Here is a 15,244-nt window from a genome sequence, read left to right as displayed (position 1 = left end):
CACTGCGTATTTTGCCTGAGAAAAATTCCAGCTGATCATGGGAGGGCTGTGGTATATTTTAAATAGAAGTACTCTTGTGACATGATTGACTTCTCATTCTTGAGGGTTCAAAGCGTCATCAGTCATTTCTTTTGCATTTAGAGCAGGATATCATTACAATATATCACCTAAACGAAGGCTAAGGAGCAGCACAATAAGACGCAAATAGCCTTCCTTTTATGGGTCATCATCTTTGATGATGTCCGGCTTCTGGTCTTTAATTTATTCAACTATTTCTGAGGCTGTCAAATAGCCTGAAAATAATAATAATAATCACCCCATGTTTACCGGTTCACCGTTAGGCTTTTATAAAGTGCATCTTTGTAGTCTTAAAATGAGGCCCTTAGGAGCAGAGGGTTTCTTTACACTTTTTGTGTACGTCATGTAAAAATGCCACAGTCCCACACTCACAGCAGTTAGGAAAGCATTGCCAATATAAAATAACGAAGCTGTAGGAAACTTAATCTGTTGCCTCTTTGTCTGACTTTCTTTCCTGCAGAGTCTGAAAAGTGAGGCTCTCAGGTACATGTAGGTCATGAAAGTAATTTCCTCTTGTTTCCTGGAAAGTCCAAATTATTTTCTATCCATTCCACCTTCTCTAGTGTCAGAAGTAGGGGAACAAAACCTTCACTTTCTTGCTAATTATTTTTATTCCAGCTCACACTCTCTACTTTCTATTGGAATTGTAATTCACCAGGCTAGTAAGCATGTTACTTTTTGACTTTTATATCTTCTTTTTGACTTGTTTCTTAATATTTTCTTTTGTTTTCATTTAGGTCAAAAAGGAAGGATCAATAAAACCTGCAACAAATAAGCCATAAAGAAGAAAGCTGCGCTATTTATTGGACTAGACTCATTCTAACAGCATACCAACCGAATGTTAAAAATGTTAAATTGTCTGGAACAGAACAAAGTGAGTTACTAACAGACCCATCCATCCTCCAAAGAAAGCCTCGTGTGTATGTATATGTATATATCTATTCACCATACCTATGTGTATATACATGCGTGCATGTGTGTAGCCAATGAGCCATCAATTGTAAATATTTTAAGCTTTATAACCATTGATCATTTTAACTAAGATGTATCAATACCAGCCCTCTTATTCATTTTTGAGCCCATGTTCTGACAAAAGTTCACCAAACTCTGAAGTAAACTAGAAACAATACATCATTTTCCATCTTTTCCTATTCTCTTTCATTACAAGTCAGCTGAGATTAGGTAAAACCTTTTAGCTCACACTTAATACCAGTGAGACCATTTTTCTTCACGTCCTCTGAAAAGAGCTTTGTGTTTTCATAGTGTGGATATTTCCTCCATTTTCCATTTGGTGGACAAAAACTCAAAAATGTCATGAGGTGGACAAAAACTCAAAAATGTCATCCTGTGTTTCAAATCTATTAAAAGTTCTTATTTACCTTGAGATGCAAAATGAATTATTTCCTAGCTCATCAGTTCATTCACTTTAAATCCATTCTTTCATTGGACACTATTAGCCGGGAGTTTACAGGTTAGTGAGGAAAAGCAACACACAAATAAAATGCGCTGTGATGACTGCCATAAGAAGGGGATGCATACGTGCTGCACGAGACAAGGCACTGAAATCATTCTGCCTGGGGAAATTAAGGAAGGCTATGCATGAGATCATATAAATTGAATTTTGAGTGAGAAAGAGATTTCGTGGGTTGTTTTTCCTGTCTCAAATGCGGTGCTACTTTGCCTATATAGTTCAAAATTACCTGACGGCATTCAAAAACATAGCTCCTATGAAAACTGCAGATTGATCTATGTGGGTGAAATGCAATGAAGACAGAAGGGTAGGAAATAAACCCACTAAGAGCTAAGGAAACAAATTATGAAGAAATGCTTATGCATAGTAAAGCTTTTGGACTTTACTTTATTGGTAATAAGAAATTTATGAATGAAAGTGGCCTGATTAAATTAGAATTGCTAAAAGAGCAACTCTATGGTGTTACACCATATGAACAAGTTAGGAAGTCCTCCAGAAACCATCTCTTTCCAGGATAAAGATGATGGTTAACCAGATGGAATGATTCTAATGATGGCATCATGTGGAGTTATTTTAGGAAGAGGCATTCATGGTCACCTAAAAATACAAATTAAATTTTAGAATCCACAGAGTATTTGAGTTGAGATGGAATAGAACATAAATTATTAATTTACACTCTAGCCTTGTATCTCAGAAAGTTTCATAATGGCTTAAAGAAATATATACATTTCAGGGCACATATTGCATGGTGCCCTGGGTGTTATACGTGACTAATGAATCATCGAACTTTACATCAAAAACCAGGGATGTACTGTATGGTGACTAACATAATCTAATTAAAAAAACATTAACAAAAAGAAATATATACATTTCAATAAGATTGTAAAAGATAAAGAAATCAGTGTAAAGAGTAAAGGAAGGTCAAAATGGGGGGTGAAATCACAGAATAAACCATGTTTAGCCATGCAATAAAACTGGGTCTATTTTCTCAATACATTTTATTTAAGCATTAATTAATTCAAATTTTATTGTTCAGCTTTTGGAAAAAAATATCCTAGTAAAAAGAAATTTGTTTAAACTCAACAAATTTAAAAATAAACATATGAAGTACTGGGTAATAAAATAAATAATTATAGAAGTTCAGGATAGATCATAAAGAAGTGGAAAGAAAAAAGAAATAAAATATTTTTTAAGCACGAATTTGATGCAGGCACTATTATAGGAGTATGTGCATGATTCCCTACATGCCCCTGATTCATCCTTGGTATTTCTGTGCACAGCTACATTACTGTGGGGTTAATGCGGATAATTTTTATCTTCTAAATTGTCTATAATATGTTTTTATTAAATATAATATTTGAATATAAGCCTATATTCAAATTCATATTATTTTCCATTCTTAATGGAATACTAAGTCATGAAATATTAGTTTTGGAAGACATTAGAGTCACAGTCTCACTAACTTCTTATACAACTGAGAAATCAGTATCCCAAATAACAAGAAATGATGTGTGCAAAGACTTACTGCTTATTAGTGCCACGCTTACCAAACCTGAACTCTCAGTCTCGGCTGTAAGGTAAGTATAAACTGATTCTACTTGGATTCCTCTGGCTTTGGTGAGAGGAGTAATATGACAATTTTCATCCAGCATGATTTGTTACCTGAAATTCAAAGATATGAAGGATGACCATATGTGATTTCATCAGTATACAGTTATCAAATACTCATTCTGAGCATAATGTGAAGAAGCAGGGACACTAGTTCAGGAAGGTGAAATAAAAATAGAAATAAAATAGGAAAAAAACAAGAATAAAGGATTTCTCAACAAAACTTGCGAGAGATAAGGAACAAAGGAAATAGAAACTTAAACCTAATTTCCCACTTAAGTCAGTAAAGAGATGATTGGAATGCATGTAAGTCAGTTTGTCATATGTACTTTGACATGACTTATGAGCAAGACGAAGGCTTTCGAACACCAAGGAGAAATGCTAGTGCAATTATGAATGATAGCCTAGAGAGAGTTCATTTAGCATTTTTCCAAATAAAAAGTCCACATTATTCTGAGACCACGGTTAGCAAGGGTCAAACATTGGACATCTGGATACAGAAACAGTCACCGTACTCCAAAAGCCTCTTATTAAGCATCTACAGTTACCTGAAACAAAGTAAACACGAAACACATTTATAAGCAACTAACATAATAAAAAAAAATTATTATAAAAAAAGCAACTTACTGAAGCTATGATATACGTTCTGTAAAATGTCTATCAAGAAGAGTATGATGACAAACTATACAATATTTACTCCTACCATTATAAGATACAGAAATGTAATTTATGGGCTGTGTTTATTGTTTTATATTTTGTGAAAGCAAGAAATTTGTTTTCAGGATTTCATAGGTGTTCCAGAAACCTGTGCTTTCCCTCTTTCCCACCCCTCTCCACCTCTTCCCCCATAGTAAAGCTGAGCACCAAAAGTGGTCCTCACTCTGCACAATGAGCAACATAAAATGAGAACTCAAAACTAATCTCCCATTTCTGGATGGAATGTTAAATGAATAGGGATTATTGTCTTTCTTTCAACCCTCTCATTTCTGGTTGTGTTCTTCATTTACAATATGCATCTCTTGAATTCTTCTTACGCCTTCTGAATAAATGAATATGTGATCAGAATGAACAAATGAATATATTACTCTCCTGTCAAATAATAACTGATCATAATGGGTAAATTCAATTCTCTGTTAAGATAAAGTCAGTATCCAATGCTAACATCTTCAGCCAAATTTTGTTATTTATCGTACAGAGTTCTATATTAATGTTAGAAATATCTACTAGAAAACCAACCAAGAAATCAGGAGGGACCATCATAAATGAGTGCTAAGTTACAGGGCATAGACTCTGAAACAGTTCAGAATAAGCCTAAAGAGCATTGGGAAAATGATAATAAAAGCTACAAGAGAATTCACTCCTGTTCCAGCCATATCACTATTTTATTATGATAGTTAGTAATTCGTTCTGCCTTCTTGAGATTTTGCTGATTCTTAAATTTTCAGCCTCAAGAGAGCAAGGAAAATCAACAAATCAATCAGTTAAATTCAAACTCTGAAGTTAGTGAGTTCACATTCCTAAAACATGTCTCAACTTTGTGAAGGAGACAGTGACACAGCCCATGTCCCTGTGGCTAGCAAAAAGTAATAAATTGGCTTTTCTTTATTTGTTCTGAGAATTTCCACCTTTATTATGGTTTAGAAACCTTAACAGACTATATAGCCATTAAATGTAAGTTTCTCTGGAGACTTATTAAATTTCAAAACTGGATGGACTTGAGAAATCATCTTGTGACTAATTTATCTCCATTTTACAGAAGTCAGGGTTACACATTTGAATTTCTATTTTCATTTCTCTGAGTATAAAATTAAAGAAAATGGACACTTTTACTGAGTGATATCTTAATTCAAATGACATTTCTTTAGCTTCAAAAGTAGTATTAGATATCAATTAATTCACCTTTAAAACATTATAACTATTGAGCATAAAGGAGCACTTTGAATAAGACAGATTCTAAAGTAAAAAAAAAAAAAAAACAAGTAAGTAATGCTTATCTCTCTCTTCTTATAATAGGAAACAGAATCAAGGTACAAAAAAGACATTTTTTCAAATAGGTTCTATAAATCAGCTTTAAATAAGCTTTCTACTTTTCTTTTTTTTTCATATCATAAAAGCAAAAACAGTTCTGTCCACATTTTCTCTGGGTGAGTGATTTGTTGTCTAAACTCCTAAATTCCATTTTCATTTTATTTCTCTTTACCTTAATGCTAGTGTGTGTAATCAAAGATAATGCCATAGAATCTCAGAAGAGAGTGTTTTCTGTGGTTAACAGGGAGATTTTAGTAATCACAGGACAAGTAGCTGAATTTTTTTTTCAATCTAAGAGAAAATATTGATATGTGTCACAAAAATACATTCCTCTTAATGGTTTAAAGAGTAGCAATTACTGCATGCCTAATACATTTACGTTGTGTTAGCAATGCTTTCAAAGTAAACAAGATTTTCATCTCACAAGTAAGATCTCTTAGTTTTATAAGCTAACCAGAATTTGAATATAATATATTTTATGTAGAATTTTCATCAGGCTAACTAATTATTAGAAATAATTTTAAAAGATTTCATTTTTAAGTAATCTCTACACCCAATGAGGAGCTTGGGCCCATAACCCCAAGATCAAGAGTCGCACACTCTGCCGACTCAGCCTGCCAAGCACCCCCATAAGTCCCCACTTCTTAAATGTGGGCTACACAGTGACTTCCAAAGAATGCAGTATGGAAAGTGGAAAAATTTCACTTCACAGTTGAGAAACCTGACAAACATTACCAGAATCAGCTCATCATGGTTAACACCAACAGTGATGATTCATATTAATAATATGTACCCTTGAGATGTTGTGATGAAAATGACACTGCATCTCTGTGATCTTAAAAACCCAAATCCTCACTGTAACGAAGAAAAAAAATATATCAGACAAACCCCATTTGAGGGATATTGTACAAAATGCTAATCAGTTCTCCTCAGAACTGTCAAGGTCATCAAGAGAAAGTCTGAGAAACTGTCTTAGTCAAGAATAACCTTAAACATATGATGAGCAAATGTAATGTGGTACCTTGGATGGGAAGCTGGAACAGAAAAAAAGTCATTGAGGAAAAACTAAGGAACTCTGAATAATGTACAGTTCTTAGTTAATATTAACTTGTCAGTATTAGTTCAGTAGTTGTGACAAATGGATCAGAGAAATGTAAAATGTTAGCAATAGGGAAAAACTGGGTGGGCTATACAAAGTTTCTTTGCAGCTTTTTAAAGTAAGTCTAAGACTATTGTCAAATAAAATGTTTGATTTTTAGAAGAGTGATATACAATGCTCCTAGAATTGGACAGTGGGTAAAATCCTTTTTTATGAAAGAACAATCACTATAAAATTGTTTAGAAGACATTTCTTTGACTAACCATATTTTGTGTTCCTAACAGATAAAAATAGAGACTAGTTTTTGAACAACTTATAATGAGTCTTTCATTCATCCTGCATTTAAGTACTTAGTATCTATCTTAGTTATTTCCTCTACTGAGGATAATAATATCTGATATTTAGTAAGTAGTAAAGAGGAGGTGTCGTTTTTCATACTTTATCTTAACCATGACAACAAAACAAGGTTTTCATATATGGAAAGCATGAGAAAACTCTAAGAAGTGTGCTGCTCAGTTTTATGAGAAGGCAGATAGGTCTAATGGAATCAACAACTCAATAAAGCTGGTACCATAATTCTAAGCATGTGGTTTAAGTCCAGGTCCTTTTGCTTCAGTGGTTATAGCTGCAGATGTTTTCATTTTAACTGCAGGGGAAGACAAAGAGGTGTGACAGAATCAAGGCTTAAGTCCCATAAATTCAAGCGTCTATTTCCTGGTGAAAACTACATGATTCATCTTTAGATCAACAGGATGGGTTGACTTTTAAAGTTTAATTAGGTAGGATGTTTATGAAATACCTAATTAGAGTTTAAAATTATCATTCCATATGAATAAATATAAAGACAATTTCTCCAAATATGCTCTTTTTTTTCATTCTAAAGACTAGAATACTTTTTTTTTAAATCAAAAATACAAATAATGGAAAATAACTCTAGCCTAAACCCAAGGAGCCTTCAAATATTGCAATAATTAACAGAAAAAGAATCTTGAAGAGTTCATACAAATTTGAGCACCAATACTTTTGCCAACTGTATACAAATTTTATCAGACTTTTTTTGTTAAAGATTTTTCTATGATTTTAGATTATACAAGGGTGATAGCAGTTTCATAAACAAACATTACTTTTAGGCAGGTGTCATAGATTTCCTAGAACAAAATTGTTTTGTTTCCCAATATGGAAATAGCGTGTAGCCTAACAGAGTATAGGAATAGGAGAAAATCAAAAGATATACCTGAAACCCCTCCATAAATTGGAGAATACTGTAAATGTATGTTGGTATTATACTTTGTGTTCCAGATTTATACAAGACAATATGCTCCCTTTTTATTTCCATAGTTGACAAAGGCACGTTCACTTCCTAAGTGTTGTGACAAGTAAATTATGCTATTTGCAGTAAAGGCACAAATCTGATTTTCCAAATGATTGTCAGCACTTTAAAAAATTTTGTTGAACTAAAATATATACACAGAACAGTACCTATAAATCCATAAGTTTAATGCTTTTCTGAAACTGCGTATACTCATGTGATGAGCACCCATACCTGGGTGTCACTACCCACTGAAGTCAGTACCCACTCCCCAAAGGCAACCATTAACTTTATTTTAACAACAGGGGTTAGTTTTACCTGTCTTATAATTTATGTGATGGACTGTACAATTGATATGATGGACTGTACAACGTACAGCCTTTTGTTTCTGGCTCCTTTCACTCGGCATTCACGTTTGTGTGATTTGTCCATACGTGAAGTACAGTGAAGCTTGCTCATTCTTAGTTTGCACAGTATAGCATTCCATTGTGCAGGTGCATTGAAATACATTTACCCACTCCTGCTGTGACAAGTATTTGGGTCGTTTCCAGTTTGGGACTGATACAAATATTGCAGCGATGAAGAGTCTGCTACATGATTTTGGATGGATATCTATACATGTTTCTGTTGGGTTTTCTTAGCTTATGCAAGTGGCCTGCTTTAATAGTTACTACTGCCAGCTTTTGACAGATAGAAATTGCCTTAAAAGTCATCAAACACTTATGTTAAAAAGTAAAACACAAAGAAATCCTATTCGGAAAGCAAGCAAGCCAGAAAGCTTGGTTAGCCTCTGAACTCTGAACTCTCAAGTATCGAGTATGGAACCTCCCTGTGGAGAAAAAGTATCTGAGTAAGTTGAATAAAATACTTTTCAGTTTTTTAATATCAGAAAAGTCTCATTGGAGGCTACTCTTCATGTGACTGACTTTCAAGAAAGGCATTTTTAGTAGTATAGGTGATGTATTCTAAATTTTGACTTTGTGAATAACGGGAAGAATGGTTACTGGGCCTGCAGCAGCATTTGGAAGGCGCTTTCACGGTATAACATGTCAGAACAACAGATGGCATACTCGGTAAAGAAATTAATTTAAATAAGTCAGGTAAAAACCCACCTTTCTTGAAAGAAAAGATATTTTGTATAAGAAGTTCATCTTATTTATTGCCTGCCTGGACAGGTAATGCATTCAGGTTTTTCCAATCTATCCCTTTGTGATAAAACAGGCCTCAAACGCTCATCATAAGTGCGACCACTTCTCAAATTCTCCTGCACTTACTGTGTTCTTATCCTATTTATCACTTCATTGTAGAATTCTGCATTTATAATTAACAAAATTTGCTTTCTTTTTCTTTATTATACCAAGCGTGGTAAACTTTTTGTTTTAAGCAATGACGGAAGCTTTGAAAAAATATGGCAATATTACTTCTATGATTCTTTAATGTGATATGTTACCTGTGGGTGGTGCTTCTCTGTTTGAACTATAGACTCATAGATTTAAAAATGCTGGTTTTTAAACATTTTGTTTCATTTTATAAAATTTTACATTTTCCGATTATCCGTTACAGATATTGAGACATGCGATGCTTCTCTTTACAATAATAGACCTAGGAAAAGCAACACTCATTTACATCATGTTAACAACCATTTCTTGTGCTAGGGTCAGCGTCATGGACCTTCAAAACATTGAATATATCTTTCTCATCCGAGGTATTATATAAGAATATCTTCACTGATGATTTAAATATATGCGAAGTCACCAACATTAGAGTTTGTATTTGTGAGTATGTGTTGTTGTGTATAACTGTGTGTACAAGCCTGTGTTCTTACACATAAATCCTAGTACAGATATATTATACATGTGCACATAATGGCTCCGTAAATGTGAATGTTATTAGTCATTAACTCAAGAAATATTTTTAGTTTTCTAATATGTCCAGTGCTCTGTGCTAAATACTTGAGGGACCGAAGCTGAGGACAACAAATAACATACGGCCTAGAAAGGAATGTAATACGTGAACACAGTGAATGCAAGTTACAAAATGATATGAGCCATGAGAAAGGTACACAGCAATACGTGGTTCATGAGGGTAGTGTTGTATTCTATGGAGAATGAGGATTATGGGAGAATGATTAAAAAATGATGTGAGTTTTGGAAATGATGGGTAGAGACTGGACTTGTGGACATGTGAGATAGGCATCATATGCAGAGAGAACACAAGCAAGTGGATGAAGCCAGGGCAAGCAAGCAGTTTAGTTTGACTGAGATGTAAAGTGTAGTAAGGGGAGGAATAGTACAGAGAAATGTACTGTGTCGGTTCTATTCCGACCTCGATAAATTGGTTGCCCTAATTCAGCATCCTAAACGGGTGGGAGATTTCCATACATCCACTTAATTTCTCTATATCTCTATTTCCACATCTGTAAAATAATCAAGCTAAACTATATCAATTGGTTTCCAAATACAAAATTTATGGAGCTATCTGTAAATTCATATTATGGGAAGTATATGGTATGTAGTTTACTTTTAAGAATATATAAAACTTTTCCACTTAAAGAAAATATGGTCTCCTACTCCAGTAGACAAATCTACTTGAGAAATAGTGTCATAAAATTGTCTTTGAAAATGTGTATTTTTAAAGATAAAATTATTATCATTTTGGATAACATAATTTTTCATTCAAAGAAGTAAAAGAAACTGGAAAAAAAATAAAAATGGATAAATGAATAGAAAAATCAGAAATATGGCTGAGAAAAAAATGTATACATATGGAAAGTATTTAGATGACATGATTAAGAAGGTACTTGCATTTATAGTTACTAAGATAAAAAAAAGTCCTAAGAATACTTTAAACAAAATATGTAAAATATCAATGTGAAACAAAATTTGAAAGACTAATTAAAAAGAAAGCATCACCTCCACCTCATTCTTCCAGTTAAAACAGTCACAGACCAGGAAAATAATTAGAGATAATTGATAGGTACGTTAAACAACACAAAAATGTAAATATTTTCTCTGAAAAAAAAAAAAAAACAGGATTATTTTTGAGCCAGACAAGCTAATTCTGATATTGTAACGGAAAAAAATCTTAAGCAGGAATTTCTAAGAACTTTCTGATAAAGAACTGCATTGAAAGGTTATATCCCTTTCAGATGATGTCAAACCACAATTATTAAAAGCAATTTTACTTGAACATGAATGAATAGATCAAAAGAATAGATGAAAATGGGGGCGCCTAGGTGGCTCAGTCGTTAAGCGTCTGCCTTTGGCTCAGGGCATGATCCCGGCATTATGGGATCGAGCCCCACATCAGGCTCTTCTGCTGGGAGCCTGTTTCTTCGTCTCCCACTCCCCCTGTTTGTGTTCCCTCTCTCGCTGGCTGTCTCTCTCTCTGTCAAATAAATAAATAAAATCTTTAAAAAAAAAAAAAAAGAATAGGTGAAAATGGCCAAAGTGGAATAGATGTAAGGTACTTAAGTATACGATAAGGGTACAAAACTAGTGGGGTGAAGATAAAGTGTTCAATAAATGGTATTGGAAACAGAGCAGTCGGAAAGAAAAAAAAATGTATTCATAAGATAAATTTTATTTTATTTTCAAGTTTTTATTTAAATTCTAATAAATTAACACATAGTGCAATATTAGTTTCAGGAGGAGAATTTAGTGATTCATAACTTACATAGAACACCCAGTGCTCATCACAAGTGTCTTTCTTAATACCCATCACCCATTTAACCCATCCCCATGCCCTCCTCCCCTTCAGTAATCCTCAGTTTGCTCTCTATAGTTCATAGTCTCTTATGCTTTGCCTCCCTTTTCTTCCTTCCTCTGTGTTCATCTGTTTTGTTTCTTAAATTCCACATATGAGTGAAATCATTTGGTATTTGTCTTTCTCTTACTAATATTTCATTTAGCATAATACACTCTAGCTCCAACCATGTCATTGAAAATGGCAAGATCTGATTCTTTTTATGGCTGAGAAATAGTCCATTTCATATATGTATATATACTACCTCTTCTTTATCCATTCATTGGTCAATGAACATCTGGGTTCTTTCCATATTTTGGCTATTGTTGTTAATGTTGCTAACATCGGGTTTCATGTGTACCTTCAAATCAGTATTTTTGTATCCTTTGGGCAAATAACTAGTAGTGCCATTCCTGGATCATAGGGTAGCCCTATTTTTAATTTTTTAGGAAACTCCATACTGTTTTCATTCCCACCAACAGTGTAAAAGGGTTCCCTTTTCTCTGCATCCTTGCCAACCTCTGTTATTTCCTGTGTTGTTGATTTCAACCATTCTGACAGGTGTTAGGTGATATCTTATTGTAGTTTTGACTTGTATTTCCCTGAAGATGAGTGATGTAGAGCATATTTTCATGTATCTGTTAGCCATCTGGATGTCTTCTTTGGAAAAATGTCTATTCATGTCTTCTGCCCATTTCTTAACTATTTTTTGTTTGTTTGTTTTTGGGGGTGTTAAGTTTGATAAGTTATTTATAGACTTTGGATACCAACCCTTTATCAGATATGTCATTTGCAAATATCTTCTTCCATTCCTTTGGTTGTCTTTTAGTGTTTTTTTGTTTGTTTGTTTGTTTGTTTTGTTTTGTTTTGTTTCCTTTGCTGTGCAGAAGCTTTTTGTCTTGTTGAAGTCCCAATAGTTCATCTTTGCTTTTGCTTCCCTTGCCTTTGGAGACATGTCTAGTAAGAAGTTTCTGTGGCTGAGGTCAGAGGTTGCTGCCTGTGTCCTCTTGTAGGATTTTGAAGGTTTCCTGTCTCATATTCAGGTCTTTCATCCATTTCGAAATTATTCTTGTGTGTGATGTAAAAAAGTCATCCCATTTCATTGTTTTGCATGTTGCTATCCAGTTTTCCCAATACCATTTGTTGAAGAAACTGTCTTCTTTCCATGAATATTCTTTCCTGTTTCGTCAAAGATTAGTTGACCATATGGTTGTAGGTTTCTTTCTGGGTTTTCTGTTCTTTTCCATTGATCTATCTTGTCTACTTTTGTGCCAGTACCATACTGTCTTGATCAATACAGCTGTACAATATAATTTGAAGTCCAGAATTGTGATGCCTCCAGCTTTGTTTTTCTTTTTCAAGATTGCTTTGGCTATTTGGGGTCTTTTTTAGTTCCATACAATTTTAGGATGTTTGTTCTAGCTTTGTGAAAAAAAAAGCTAGTGGTATTTTGATAGGGATTGCATTTGTGTGGATTTCTTTGGGTAGCAAATACATTTTAACAATATTTGTTCCTCCAAACCATGATCATGGAATGTTTTTTCATTTCTTTGTGTCTTCCTCAACTTCTTTCATAAGTGTTCTATAGTTTTCAGAGTACAGATCCTTTACCTCTTTGGTTAGGTTTATTCTAGGTATCTTATGGTTTTTGGTGCAATTGTAAATGGGATTGATTCCTTGATTTCTCTTTCTGCTCTTTATTATTGGTGCATAGAAATGCAATAGATTTCCGTATGTTGATTTTGAATCCTGCAACTTTACTGAATTTGTATATCAGTTCTAGCAATTTTTTGGTGGAGTCTTTTGCATTTTCTATCATGCACAAGTAGTGAAAGTTTGACTTCTTCCTTGCTGATGTGGATGCCTTTGTTTTCTTTTTGTTTTCTGATTGCTGAAGCTAGAACTTCCAGTACTATGCTAAATAGCAATGGTGAGAGTGGATATCCCTGTCTTGTTCCTGACCATAAAGGAAAAGCCCTGAGTTTTTCCCCATTGAGGATGATATTAGTTATGGGTTTTTCATATATGGCTTTTATGATGTTGATGTATGTCTCTCTACCCTCCTTTGTTGAGGGTTTTTATCAAGAATCATTGCTATACTTCGTCAAATGCTTTTTCTGCATCTATTGAGAGGATCATATGATTCTTATTCTTTCTTTTATCAGTGTGATGTATATGTTGATTGATTTGCAAATATTGAATCACCCTTGTAAACTAGGTGATTGTGGTGAATGATTCCTGTAATATACTGTTGGATTTGATTTACTAGTATTTTGTGGAGAATTATTGCATTCATGTTCATCAGGGATATTGGTCTCTAATTCTCCTTTTTAGTGACCCTTTTCTGGTTTTGTAATCAAGGTAATGCTGGCTTTGTAAAATTCACTTGGAAGTTTTCCTTTCATTTCTATTTTTTGGAACAGTTTGAGAAGAATAGGTGTTACCTCTTCTTTAAATGTTTGGTAGAATTCCCCTGGGAAGCCATCTGGCCCTGAACTTTTGTTTGTTGGGAGATTTTTTATTACTGATTTAATTTTTTTGCTGGTTTTCAGTCTCTTCAACTTGTCTATTTCTTCCTGTTTGTAGTTTGTATGTTTCTAAGAATTTATCCATTTCTCCCAAATTGCCCAATTTGTTGACATATATTTTTTTCATAATATTCTCTTATAATTGTTTGTATTTCTGTGGTATTGGTTTTGATCTCGCCTGTTTCATCTGTGATTTTATATATTTGGGTCCTTTCTCTTTCCTTTTTGATAAATCTGGCTAAGGGTTTATAAATTTTATTAATTTTTTTCAAAGAACCAACTCTTAGTTTCATTATCTGTTCTAATGGTTTTTTTTGTTTGTTTCTATGTCACTTATTTCTGCTCTAATCTTTATTATTTCCCTTCTTCTTCTGGCTTTAGGCTTCGTTTGTTTTTTGTTTGTTTGTTTGTTTGTTTGTTTTTTGTAGCTTGTTTAGGTGTAAGGTTAGGTTTTGGCATTTGAGATTTTTCTTGCTTCTTGAGGTAGGCCTGTATTGCTATATACTTCCCTCTTATGATGGTTTCTGCTGCATCCCAAAGGTTTGGACTGTCATGTTTTCATTTTTATTTGTTTCCATGTATTGTTTTATTTCCTCTTTAATTTCCTGGTTGACTCATTCATTCTTTAGTAGGATGTTCTTTAACCTCCATGTATTTGTGTTCTCATTAAATTTCTTCCTGCAGTTGACTTTAAGTTTCATAACATTGTAGTCAGAAAATACACATGGTATGAACTCAATCTTTTTGTATTTGTTGAGGACTGATTTGTGACCCAGTATGTGATCTGTTCTGGAGAATATCCCATGTGCACTTGAAAAGAATGCTTATTCAGCTGCGTTAGGATGAAGTGTTCTGAATATATCTGTTAAGTCCATCTGGTCCGCTGTGTCATTCAAAGCCAATGTTTCCTTGTTTATTTTCTACTTAGATGATCTGTCCATGGATGAAAGTGGAATGTTAAAGTTCCCTACTATTATTGTATTATTATCCATGAATTCCTTTATGTTTGTTATTAATTGTTTTATATATTTGGCTGCTCTGAGTTGGGGGCAAAAATATTTATAATTGTTAGATTTTCTTGTTAGATAGACCCTTTTATCATGATATAGTGCTCTTGTAACAGTCTTTGGTTTAAAATCTAGTTTGTCTGGGGTTGCCTGGGTGGCTCCATCAGTTAAGTGTCAGACTCTTGATTTTGGCTTGGGTCATGATCTCAGGGTTCTGGGATCAAGCCTGGTGTCTAACTCTGTGTTCAGTGGGGAGTCTGCTTGAAAATTCTATCACTCTGCCCATCCCCCTAGTCTCTCACTCTTTCAAATAAATAAATAAATCTTTAAAAAAAATTTTTAAAAATCTAGCTTGTCTGGTATAGGTATAGC

This window comes from Ursus arctos, unplaced genomic scaffold (genome assembly GCF_023065955.2).
Source record: "Ursus arctos isolate Adak ecotype North America unplaced genomic scaffold, UrsArc2.0 scaffold_11, whole genome shotgun sequence".
NCBI classification, from domain to species: Eukaryota; Metazoa; Chordata; class Mammalia; order Carnivora; family Ursidae; genus Ursus; species Ursus arctos.
This window is presented reverse-complemented; position numbering follows the sequence as displayed.